The sequence below is a fragment of the Sebastes fasciatus genome, chromosome 9, assembly GCF_043250625.1.
Source record: "Sebastes fasciatus isolate fSebFas1 chromosome 9, fSebFas1.pri, whole genome shotgun sequence".
Taxonomy (NCBI): Eukaryota; Metazoa; Chordata; class Actinopteri; order Perciformes; family Sebastidae; genus Sebastes; species Sebastes fasciatus.
This window is the reverse complement of record NC_133803.1, coordinates 13,035,753-13,049,338: the sequence shown is the minus strand read 5'-3', so window position 1 is coordinate 13,049,338 and position 13,586 is coordinate 13,035,753.

The window sequence follows — 13,586 nt, the reverse complement described above, 5'->3', positions numbered from 1 at the left end:
CGTCTTACCACCCTTGTGTGATAGCATCCCCCCCACCCAACCCGCCCCGCGCCCGTTCCAGCCTCGTCCGGCTGGCCACAGCGAGGAGCATGCCTTATCCTGTGGTAACGGCAATTAGCAGTGTAAAGCAAGCTGTGGAGAAGACTGGATCCCTGTCCACGTTTCAACCCCAGATCACGAGTCTCCAGCACAACTTCAAGGCGAACCATGCAATTAGCTACAATAATGATAATGTGTTGTAGGGGAACAAAGAGAGGGTAAAACAGACTACTGGTGTGAGGGAGAGTGGGGTGCTAATAGTAGGGGGGTTATTTGAATGCTCTGGTGCAGATAGGAGACCAAATCAGACTGATTATCAAACGTATGATGAATTACATTTTTCCTCTAATTATCCGTGCCTTTTATGTGTAAACCAACTGAGTGAATTTTGCATTCTAGACATCTACGATCAGCGGTCTTTGGGCATCACACCGGGGTTACATCTTTTATTTCCGGCTAAGAAACACACAAGGAGTTACTCATGTGGCTACGCTGATGGGAAGAGGGGAGAAATGCACTGACAATTTCCTTAGTTGACTTAATTAGATACTTTCAGAAATATTTGGCAGCGGCACAGGAATGGAAAAAAGAAAAGAAAAGGGGAAGTAATGTGGTTTGATGTTTGACTATCGCAGATGTGTTGACACGGAGTCAAAACATGCTGGAAACAAACCACAAAACCCAGACCACAAATAAGAGCATTTCAAGTCAAGGTTGTGAGTAGATGCAGTCGAGAAGCAGAGACTCGGTCTGGAACACAAAAGTGCAGCTCCTATTCTCTCCGCTGTGAGCAGAGACCATTCCTACAGTCTTACATACAGAGGTTTATAGAAGATATTTTGCTGGGTGTTGTGCAAAACGAACCGTGTCCCCAGAGCAGCAGCAACTTCACCTTGGCGGAGTAATGCTGTGATATTCTGTTTATTCTTCACTCACTTCATTTTACTCAGAGGAAATCCTCTGGAGATGGCTTATCTTGGAGCTGGAACAGGTGCACTCTAATTTACTCCTATTGCTTGGGGAGCCCAGGGGCCCCTGTAGAGAAGAAAGTAGCGATGTAGCACACTCCACTGTAAAGCACAAACAGCCAGAGAAAGAGCATTTAATCGAAAGAGAAGAAAACTGTGAGCTTTGAGTGCAGCCGTATCATTTGGATGCAGAAAATCTTTCCCTTTTTTTTGTGCGTGTTGTTTTCCTGAGGAAAAAGGACCCGTCATTTCATTTAACTTTCATTTGTTCAACGCTGTTAACTTTGCTTGAAACTGTCATGCTACACTTGGCAAAGCAGCAGATGACGTGGGGGACCTGTTGTATTACCCGCCGCATAATAAAACGTTTCCTCGCCAGCCATTTCCTGAAATATCTGCAGCGTTTACGGCTTAAAAAATGGCTTATAGCATCTCCGATATGTGCCACTTAAGTCAAAGTGTACGTTAAACGCGTATGCTATTGCCTATTTGTTTCGGTAATGCTGCACATTTTCAGCCAGGAGAGGAGAAAAAAAAAAAGTTTGTTTCATCTTTCACCCTCATCCCCCTTACATTCGCCGCGAAAAAAGAGCTAAGCTTTCAACTTTGAATTTACTCTCCAATTCCTTTTCTTTAGAGAACTATGGTTTTGAAGAGTGGAGCTGGTATGTTATTTGTTCGGTATATTATAAGTCTGAATTCAGTCAGTATTTTTGTTTTGTGTTGTTCGCCTCTTGGGAATTATGCAATCAAAGCAGATGCCTCAAGCAGTCTAGAAAGCGCCCCATGTGAATAAGAGAAAATCTTGTACACAGCATTTTTTTGTATGTGTGTATGAGGAAGGGGGGCATGACAACAAAGCAAATATATGGCATTGTTCTCTATATACTATAGCCGTATGCTGCACCTTTTTTTTTTTTTTTAAAGACAATATAACCATCACAGCCTGTATTCATTTTTAAAAAATGTCAAACCATTTGACTCTATTCAAATGGCAAATCTGCACCACTGATGAAGTGCATAACTACAGCGTTTGACTGATGCAATGGACAGTCAATGCGCTGGATCTCTATTATGGAAAATAAGACTGGTAGAATTTCACAATGTGTAAACAGACATTTCTCACTCAGGAAAAAACTGAAAAAACAAACAAAGCTTTGGCAGAAAAAAAAAGGAGTAAACTCAAAGAAGCGATCCGAGCGATGCAAGGACAACAAGAGAAATATCATATACACTTTTAATGAGTGTGCCTGCCCCGAGCCTCTGTTTTTAATCACCTTTTCGTGTGACATAATTTGCTGCAAGATTGTATATGCTTGAGGGACTTTCAGTTCTTGTCAACTCAAGAGCATTTGAACCAATCAATACCTGTCTATCCTGTGGCACACTCATAGTTGGCCATTAGGAAAGAGCTGCTTAAAGTAAGCTCAGCCAATACCATTAGCCCTAGCCTAAGGGCAGTTCCATGCCTTAGTCAGGGTAGGCACCTGCCCCCGTCACCCCCACCTCACCCCCTTAACCCCCCTCCACCCCTCCCCCTACCATTAAGAACCTCCCCTGAGACATCATTTGGACACATCGGCCAAAGAGCACTTCTTTATTCCCTCTCTTTTCTTTCCCCGGCTCCACCAAAAATCAATACATCTCCCCTTTTTCTTATTTTCACAATTTTGCCTCAATATTATTCTCTCCTCTGCCAGAAACCAATGGACTATCCTGTTTTTTTTTTGTCTTTTCATCTACAATTTCCTGTGACTTACGTCTCCACACAAAGTGTTTTGGAGGGAAAGAATTGGAAAATAATTAAATTATCTTTATCAGGCAGAGATCCCGCTGTGTGCGCTGAGACATTTTAAAAACAGTGTGGTCATTCTGCATTTAGTTGCTCCCATTTTAACCCTGTAGATTTTTTACCATAACACTTTTATTATGTCGTGTACAGAGTTGCTTTGCAAGCTCAGCGAATGCTGTAGCTGTGCTTGAACCTACTCATTTGTTTTTGACACTCAATAAGGGAGACATCAGCACTCAAATATCTCCACAGTAATGAGTGAACTTCCTCTGTGTCAGTGTTTTTTCTGCTCCGACCATGTCATAATACCAAGCCCCAGAGAGCAGAGCAGAGCAGCGCACGGTAATGCTTCCTGACTGCTTCTAATTTTATTGCGAGGGAATGACTCCACACAGCACAAAGTTTCAGAACGAGCGATACAATATAATGCCCTCAGAAGTCAGCCAGTCAGTCAGTTATTGCCCTTCCCAACCCTCTATTTCCGATAGAAACAGCAAAAGTGGGGTACTGCCCTAAATCTTGGCCCGGCGCTGTTTACGATAATAACTCTGAAGAGTGATAGCTGGTTCCGCAGCACTGGCGATTTCTGTGGCCGCCTGTATCGATCGGGGGTCCTAATGAGCAGCAGCGGAGCTGTGGCTAATGGTGTTGTGTCTGGTGTCCATAGTAAACGCCCACGTTGAGATTATCATTCCCAGGGGGGACCGAGAAAGGTTTTGCCAGCCCAAGCCCTCAGGGTGCGAGCGACACACTTCAGGGGTCAAGGTAAACTATCAAATGAACAGCTAGGCCTTTCTTCCCCTTGCTTTAAGCACTATACCATACTACACTACAGTAAAGATACAAACCTATGTGGTGCAAAGACATATTTTGATATTTGTCTTATCCCAGCGCATATACAAAAGGGTATTCTAACGATAAAAAGTCAACACCCTGTTGCAGCCTTACTTTATCACTTCAGTTCTTTGTCTAATTTCTCTACAGTCGTTGTAAAAAGCTATTACCCGGGCATTGATAGAGACTTCACCAAACTGCCTAACTGTTATTAAGAGACTTCAAATGAGACCTGGCTTGACAGACTGATAATGGCTTATTTGACTTCAGAGATCGCCCTGGCACAAACACTCTAGCCCCTCCACATACCCTTGGCGGCCATTGTCCTTTGCTATGCACGGCCATTCTGTTGGTCTTGAGTGACATCCAACAAGTTCAGCAGATTCAGAATGTAAGTGCACACCAGACAGTACATAGTGTCTTCAAAGAAGGAGCCCATTGTAACGAAGGGAGTTGTTGCATCCCTTCATAAACCTGGCTTGGAAATGAAACCTGCTGTCGACTCACACGTGGGAAGGGGAACTCTTTAAGCTATGTGGACAATTAAGTTTCGATAAAAACCGCAGCAGCAAAAAAAAAAAAAAGAATCTTTATCACCGCAACCGCCTCTCTCTGTTTCAACAGACACAAACTCCTCCACGGATTATGCTCGGTGGTATTCAGCTCAGGGTGCGCGCGGAGCATTAGCAGGGCACAATAATGAAGTCAACCCAACGCACGGCACCTCTCGGAGTCATGCCCTGTTTGGAGTCACACTTCCATGTCCTGGCAAATGCTGAGCATGTAAAACAGAACTGTCAATTATTCAACATGAACGGGAGGATGTATGGAGTGACATGGGGGGTGGACAGGGGCCGACTAAGCCTCGGGCAGATAGGGGGTACCACTTTGATGTGAGTGTGTGGGCCTGCAGAGTTGAGCAAGGTGCACTGGGTAATCTGCTAGAACGCACCCCCCACATCCCCACAACCACCACCACCACCACCACCACCTCCAACCCCACCACTCCTTCGTTTTTCTTTCCCCTCCCTCCCAACGCTGAGCCTCTCTGCACCTTTTATGTCCTGCTTCGTTTTCCTCTCCGACACGCACTCCCTCTCTCGCTTCATCTCCGCTTCTCACATACATAAACAAACCCACACACACACCAACACACGCATGTGTGTACACACAACGACATGAAAGCCTTTGTCTGTTAACCAAACAAGAGAAGGCAGCACTTGTTACAGATAATAAAGTTGTGAATGGCAGATTTTTTGGGAGAAACGGCGTTGTTGCGGCGTCACAGGAATGGCATTACTCATTTACACAATGAATACTAAAAGTTCCCCTCTCTCGAGCCTCCGCTCGTAGTCGTACAATAGCAAGCTTAATTACATTAAGTTCTGAGAGGAGGGAAGTTAATGGATGACATTTTGCTACACCACGAGTGCTCCTTCCAATAACAATAGAAACCCAAATAAGACCTAATTAATATGCATAGCAGAGCCAATGAACTTAATTGTCAAGTTGCTTTTATCAACCTGTCAAAGGATTGACAATTAAAACAGCCTCTGTTAAAACTTTAATGAGAAGCAAGTAGGAGAGAGGGATGATGAGGGAACAAAAAGACGCGAGCTTCATCCGTCATGAAAGACGCTACAAGACAACTACCCATTATTATTTCCTATCAGGATAAAACTATGCAAATCATATTATGCATTTTTAAATAATAAGTCAATGAGTTATATTTAATTTATTACCTATACTCTTAGAATGAATATTTAACGCTGTTTTTAAGTTGATGAATTCATTAGATAATTTAGCATTGAGCCGCAACAGCAGGGTTTTTTTTTTTTTTTTTTTCCGTCTCAGAATGTCCTTCAGTTTCTGTCCTGAAATCCAGAACAAGTTCAGTTTTCAAGTTCAACAAGTAAACTTCCTGAAGTCTTCCCTCAAGGAACCGGAGCGCCTCGTCGTTTTCGATGTAGCCCGAGCAGAGCGGCGAGGTCCATATAGCTGGACCCGAACTGAGGGAGTGGCGGCGTTTTGACTTGAGTTTTTTTCTCCCAGCATTGACACCAGCATGTCTATGTTCCAGAGGGGAGTTAAAACTGCTGACTCACTCCCAGCGCGCTGGTTGTTGTTCTCCCTTACAGATGTGACCGTTAATAGGCCTGCATCCATAATCATTAGTGTGTCTCAGTGCACAGGTACCCGATGGGCCCCGTGCGTCTGCCATTTGGTCTCGGTTCACTGTGCTTGCCTGCAGATGTGAGCGAGACACACACCTGCTCAGGGGCTCTCAAACAGACCGGTGCCATCCGTCACAGCTCACGCTACACTCGCTCTGTCGGAACAAGGCCTTGGTTCCGGTCCAATGGCCCTCAGACTGTAGGTCAGCGGCCGTCTCTCGTGATGAACCCACCCTACCATGAATCATATTCTCTCGTCCCTTTTATACCCGCTCCACTCCATCCAGCCCCCAACCCCTCATTGCCCCCGTTCATGGTTCGCTCTTTCCTCACACGAGCACTGGAGCGCACTGAAGTAGCTCAGGTGAGCCAGGTAAAGACGGCACCTTAAAGAGAGACATAAACTAATGATCATGTTTTCCCACATCACACACTCCCTCTGCCCACGAGCCACAGTGCACTCAATAAAAAAAAAAAAATGAAGGCAAAAAAAAAAAAAAATTTTGTGTGGGTCTTTCACGGGCATCAGGCCACGCTTCACACTACATTTGTTGATGTGTGCATGCATGTGCACGTCTCATGCCAGCCCGCCTCCCATCAAGTCCTAATGAGGCCAGCTGGCTCTGTGCTCGGACCAAACCAAACTGGAGAGACGGCACAGTCCTGGCTCTCTCCGCCTTGTACACCCCACCTCCCCAAAGCCTCCCGCCCACCCTCCCTCTCCTCCAGATATCTTGGAGAACCATGGACGGCTGAGCACACACGGCAGATTTGGAAATGGCCAGTGTGTTTGTTAAAATCTACTATGTCTCCCAGATCCCTTGGCCGGGGCCTGAATTAGAAAGTCCACGGCTGCAGCCCCCAGACCTGCCTCCTTGGTTGCTTCCCACAACGCTGTTTTCTGCATCTACAACAGCAGTGGTGATGTTGAGGTCTGCTGTAGAACAGCGGAAAGGAGGAGATATACCCCGAGGCACAGTCAGGGGAATATTGTTCCTGACTATGGAAACAGAAACACAGCCAATGTTACATATACCTACAATAACTACAATAAAAACTCAGACAGATAAAACAGATCCAAGACAACATGTCATAATGTATTTTTCTAAAAAGCCAGAAAACCCAACAACACACATCAGTAGCCGTATTTCACCTCAGCGCCCGTTATCTCTGAGCTGCTAAATTTTTTTATTATCGGGAAGATAATTTCTTATTAGGCTACAGCAGTTAATTTCACTGCAGACTAATTAGAGGCATTTCACATTATTAACAAGCATTATTGTTGATAAGGGCCAAAGAGGTCTGCAGAGAGACTCGTATTGTCCAGGCTGTTACTTGGCATACAGTTATGTCCATGTGGGTGAGTAATTCCAGCTCCCTTGCAATGTCTCCTTGACAACTAACAATAATATTACCTCCTCTTAGTAGCACAAGAAATCGTGCACCACGTTTTGTACATGCATACCAGCGTGTGCATGCATTAGCAGATGCACACACATGTGGTTCTGCTTGAATAATGTGCCCATCAAGATCAATTTGTGTACAAATGCACACAAACATAACTCCTTGCGCCCTCCGTCCAATCAGCACTCAGATCTTGTTCACCGCAGTCTGGAGACAGCAGACTGCATGTGAGTTTTTTGCCCAGGAAGAGAGACTGGACCGGGGGGAACACCTTAACAGGTAGCCCTGGGGTGCTTACCAGAGTTCGGGCAGCCAGGGGGAGAGAGTGGCTCTGGGAAGCCGTACCACCACTATCCTCTCTGTCCACTGATTATGAAGCAGGTCCCAGACGGGTGCCTTTAGGAACCCCCCAGGCTACTCACAGCCTCCCTCTCCTCTGTTACAGGATCTGTCGCTGGGGGATTCGACTGAAGTGTGAAGAGGGGTGTATGTGGGAGATGTGCAGAGAATTCTAAATATGTACGTGCTGATTTCATCTGTTGTCTTCCCCGTTAAGTTTTGTTCCGGTTGCAGATTTGAAAAAAATTGCAGCGCTCGTCGTCTGTGCGGGATTGATTTCAGATCATTTCGATTTGACTCGTGTATTCCCCGGATAACTCGGCACGTCTCAGTTGTTGAAATAGTCAAACTCCAAACCAGAGATGTCCTGTTTTGTATGTGCTACAAGAGCTGAGAGGCAAAGGTCTCAACACTTGGGTCTCAACTATAACCCTGTCTTGAGTTATGATGACGTCCCAAGTTTGCAAAAGCCCTCTGGCTTCAACCATCTCTGACATGGTGTTTGTGTGTGTGTGTGTAAAACTCCTTGCAAAGTCCAAAAAAGGGAAAGGAAAAAAATCATAACTAATGAGCCCATTTAGCGCCCAGCACCTGACTTTGGCCCGTGATCTCCGGGAGACATTAGAGGCAATTTGCCATCGACTTCAGGGCTCGTGTCCCAAACGTTATCAATGAGCTTGTCAGGTAGAGACCTAACCTCCCTTTGTTTCCTCCTCCACCCCCCTCTCCGCTCCGGTCCCCCAGCCTGCTCCCCGGGCCCCCGAAGAGGAACCAGCGGCATGATGTCACACACCTGTTTGGCTGGAGGCTGCGGCCCGGCGATGCTCGCAGCCGTGGGTGTCGCGTTGGCACCCCTCGCTCCCCCCTTGTCGCTGCCTGCTACGCCCCGTGGATGTGTCAAAATGGCAGATGATGGTTGGGGTGTGTGCAGCTGCTTGGGAAGAGGAGTGCCAAGGGCGCTCATTTCCTGCGGTGAGTTTTAATTTGCTCTACCCGCGTCTTCTGAAGAACCCTACCTCTCCCCCCCACCTCCCCGCCAACACACACACATTCATCTACTCCTATAAACACAGATCTTACCTCACCGTACACACACTTGCAATAAACACACACACAAATCTGCCACACCACCCAAGGGGGCAAAAGCCCCACATGCCCAAATAGAGGTGAGTGCAGGAGGGGGGAAACAGGATGGTGCCAGACTTTTAGTTGTGGAAGCACACACTTTTCTTGAAACTTGAATAAAACTCCAAACAAAAAAAATGTGTGCTCAAATGATCTAACCGGTGCGTGTACAAATCACTTCTCAGAGGCGTTCAGCTGGGTAAAAAGAGACAAGTCACAAAACCTGCTGATAGAATATGCGGCTAGCATTGCTGCGGTATGCGAGGGGGCCTATGTCTCTTGACATCTGCTGTGCAGTTGTCACTGGTAACTTAAATCCCCATTGATCAGACAGCTAGAGTGAATTTGTGTTGCTGTTTTTTTTCTAACTCCCACTTTGCGAACAAACCCATTTTCACACGGGGCACACGCGTATACCTGACAGTTACACCCAAACAAGCCTCGCTGTTTACTCGAGAACAAACACATAGACGCCAACCAGCAAATCTATTCTCAATACACACATCACCCCAGACGTAAAGAGATTCAATTTTCGCCTACCGGGAGTGTTTCCATTTTTTTTTTTTTTTTTTTACGCAACAAAATTTTTTTTCTCTCTCTCCTGTGTCAAGACAGCTGCCTTTGATGTTAGCATCTAATATACAGGGCTAAAAAACTATAGTTTGCTGTGAGCTGACAGATAAAACAGCGCAAGACGCCATTACCCTGCAAAGCGGAATAATGAGGAGACCTGAACACACAGAAGACAGGAGCCCAGTTGAATTACCGTGGTCTCTCATCCAAGGTGGGAGCTTTTTGACAGCTTTCCAGGCAGCACAACACATTACCATACTGACGCTGCTCTGTAGTGCCAAAGAAAAGCTTTGATGAAAACATAACTGGGAAACTGGGAAATCTTTATATGTGTGCGTTTGTGTGTGTGAACGCGCGCGTGCCTCTGTATGTGTGCACATGCATGTTGCGTGTCTTCACCGAGTGTGTCTGCGAGTGCTTGTATGTGTGTGTAACAACAAAGACGGGACAACAATGGGAAACCAAGCAGTGTCAAGCTGCAACTTTATGTTCTCTAATTACTAAGTGGATACTGTATTCTTGAGTGCGCTCCTATTGGCTAAGATACAAGGGCTTATTTTTTGATTTATACTCATGTTGATGATTCAGTTGAATTATCAAAGTGTCCAACCCAACTGACAATATGTCTAAAAGAAATTCTTCAAGTGGAGAGCAACGCTGCCAAATGCATTCTGCCATTTCATTAATGCGGTTAGCTAGTTAGTTATCCATATTCTAACGGAGTAGGCTTGATGTTAGATCTTTGGCAAGGACACCCTGTACTGAGTTTTGGCACGGTACTGTGCCGCAGTATGCTGCTGACTCTGGGTCTTAACGACAGGCTAAACGAAGCGGGCGTTACGGCCCCCTGGATAGGTCATTACTCGTCCGTGGCCAAGAGCTAAACTGGAGCAGGGCTTTTTAAAGAGGGGAGCAGGTGTGTTTCACCATAGGGGCTGGAGCCGGCCCAAGACCAAACAGCCTTAACGGTCTTTATCTCCTTCATAATGAGGCCACGCTCTCCACACACCCGAACTCTGCCCACATGGGCTAATGCTGGAGGTATGGAGACCCAACCCTCCCCCCGGTTAAATGGTGACACTTTCAAAATGACCCGTGCCCCAAGCAATGGAGGAACAGTGGCATGTCATGAATGTCTATAGACACAAATTGGCGGGGCTGTATGTCATTTAATGTGTGTTTCTTGAAAAATTTCACCCAGTTAATTATCAAAAAAGTGGGTTCTAAAAGTGAATACAATACCTTCGAGTATAGTGTTAACCTCTCATTTAAAGGTAAAATGTTTAAATAACTCTGTGAACTGGATCAGGGTTCCTCGGAGTGTGTGTTTCGGTGTGTGTTTTGCGCGTGTGACTGGCTGCGTACGTGAGTGCGTCTGAGTGGTATTGTCCCTCTCCTCTTTCACCTGTCTGAGTAGGTTCTCTAGTACGGTCCCTGCGCTCCCCACAGTCTTCTCAGCCCTGTCAGCCGAGTTGAACTTGATCAACATCAAACGGCATTGCATTCAAAAGTATTAGTGTTCTCTGTTGATGGGCCCTCTTGCTATCACAAATCAGTCCCTGAGCTACTTCATTATTTATCTCTAATTCATCAGTGTTGTCTCCCCGCACACGGGCAGTAATGCACACACACACATATCCGGATTGTGAACACACACACACACACACACACATAGGACACCACACATTCAGCACATTAATCTCTGCTTACAAAGCTTTTGTTTTTGTGATACTCCGTGTCATCACAGTTTAGCTAAAAAATATATTTTTTTACTTCTTCTGTCGTTTCCCCAGGTCAGTGCAAAGCGAAAAAATATTCCCGAGGAGTGATTAGGCTCATGCTTGTACTTCCAAAATGCTGATTATTGCGAGGACCCCGACAGGCCTTGTGTTTTTCTCTGAGCATTCTGGGGATGTGAGTCCGAAAAGTAGCCCCATGGTGCCGCGACCTCTGACCTAGCGTGGGCGATCCCACCAGATGTGGAGTGTGTGCTGGGACAGTGGCGAGGGGCAGCTCGGTCTCACGCGGGGAGGCCCTGTCTCCCCAAACTGCCACAGAGAGCATGGCCAGAGGGGTTCTGTCAGCACCGTTATCAATCATACTCCCTCCCTGTCTCTCTCTCTCTCTCCCACTTTTTCTTTCTCTCACTCTCTCTTTCACACTGTTTCCCTTTTTGCACCGTCTCTCACTTTCTGTCGTTCCCTGTTCTTCTTCTGTCTGCTTTTGTTTTCCTCTCACTTTTTTCTTCTCTCTCTCTCTCTCTTAGATATCCTCTTTTCCACTCAGCTCTTTTCAGTTACACACGCCTTCAGCTTATACACACTTTAACCTTCCTAGCGCGACTGTTTTTCTTTCTTCCGCCCTCTAATCTGTTTCACCCTTGCCTTTTCCTTCGGTCTTAGAGTACACTTTTAGTCGAAAAAAAAATGTTTTTTACTCGTCCTTTAGATTGACAAAGCAGATGCTCTAGAAGGACGCGATTCCTTGGTCCAACTCCAAAAGGAATACATAGAGCGTGATTTATCATACCCAGGGAGTCTTGATTCAAGTGTGGAGGAAACGGAGAAATGGACAAAAGAGCAAATAAAACGCAAATCAGCAAAAAAATATATAGAGGACACCCAGAGGAAACATTCACAAAGATTAAGTTTGAAGATAACTTTTTTTTTTTCTGTGAATATGATGCAGTGTAACGGGAGATGGAGTCAGGGGTCATAGTTTGAGGAATAGATGCCAGTTGTCCCCGCCATCCGGTGTGAGGTGTTCTCTGACACATGGCGCTTTGAAGGCCCCGGTCCCTCCTATCGCTGCGATCCTTTACATCTGCAATCAGGGCAAATGGGTTACAGCTAGCACAACAGACAACAACTAAATAAACAACATACCTGGGGTGGATCCCCTCCAATTCCGGACTGCCAGTCTGGCTTTGGTGCATTTTTAAAACATCACTAGGTAATTGAACTCGAACGTTCACACTGACACATTTGCATGGGGGTAAAGGGGAGGAGGGGGGTTGGTGTAAGCAATGGAGCAGCTGGTACGCACCAGTACGACTCCGGCTCAACCAGTCCTTCTGACTTCATATGTAGCACTTAATTGGTTCCCAAGGCAAGAATGAAATATTTAGCTCGCACGTCCTTTAAAATGCGATTGATTTTGATCTGACAGCTGTGCCTGTCCCGCGCGAGGGAGAGAGAGGGAGAGAGAGAGAGAGAGAGAGGAGAGAGAGAGAGGAGAGAGAGAGAGGGTGAGGGCTGTCTGGGCTCGTTGCCTGAGAACAGCGCGACAACACCCACTCAACCGCACACAAACACCAGTATATGGCCACTGAATGTAAAGGATCACTCATGGATGCCATATGCTTTCAACTAAAGCCTCCTTTTAAACCCCCCTATTTAACCTCCAAGATACAACCAGCTTCGAGCTTTGGACGATCATGAGGGAAAGCTGTTTTTTATCTGTACAAGTTCAAAGCAGAAAAAAAATGCACAGCTCCCATAAGCGCATCACAAACAGAGATGTAATTTTAAAGTAAAAAAATGATCAGGTATAATATAGCATGCAAAAAAAAAAAAAAAAGGAAATGTAAAAATTCAAATAGCACTTATTAACTTCATTGGACTCGATCTCACTTAGCTGACTATGTAGGTGCGGATTCTACTCCGAAGTAATGCTCAGACCAAAGTGAGGCAGATATCCAATCAAATTGGATTAATGTCACTAATTATGTGACAGAAATGAGCGGTGAAAGGCGATGGTGTGGTCACGCCATAACATGATAGAAATGCATTAAATGGAAACCTGCACGGGATCCATGGCCGGGGAACCTCCCCCCTGTCAAATTGACTAAGCTGCAAATTACGTACAAACGGATATATCCTTTATATAACAGCAGTGATTTTCTCCACTTTATCCCACCTGTCAGGCTCAGAACATCACAGGCTAATTCTTTATTAAGTGAAAGGGCATCAGGGACCAGATGATCCAATTTAAGTACATTGGGCAGAATAGAAGACTAATTAAAACCCATATTTTTACATTATTAATTTTGGAACTTCACTTTTAATGAATGTGAAAAGACAGGCCTTCCATTTATACACACGTACTCTTTGGGCTGCTCGGCGAGGGAATAAGAGTTACGGGTGTACTGCAGGGGCTGGGAGGAATTTTTAAGCATCCATGACAGACTTAATATCAAAGTTTAGACAAAGGTGTGTGTGTATGGCTAAATTCTGCATCATAAACACGGATGTTAATTGAGTGTAGAGCCTTTTGGTTTATTTGGAGCTGCTGTGTGGCTTGAGACAAAAAGTAATCAGGACGTCTGTTGCCGGGGGT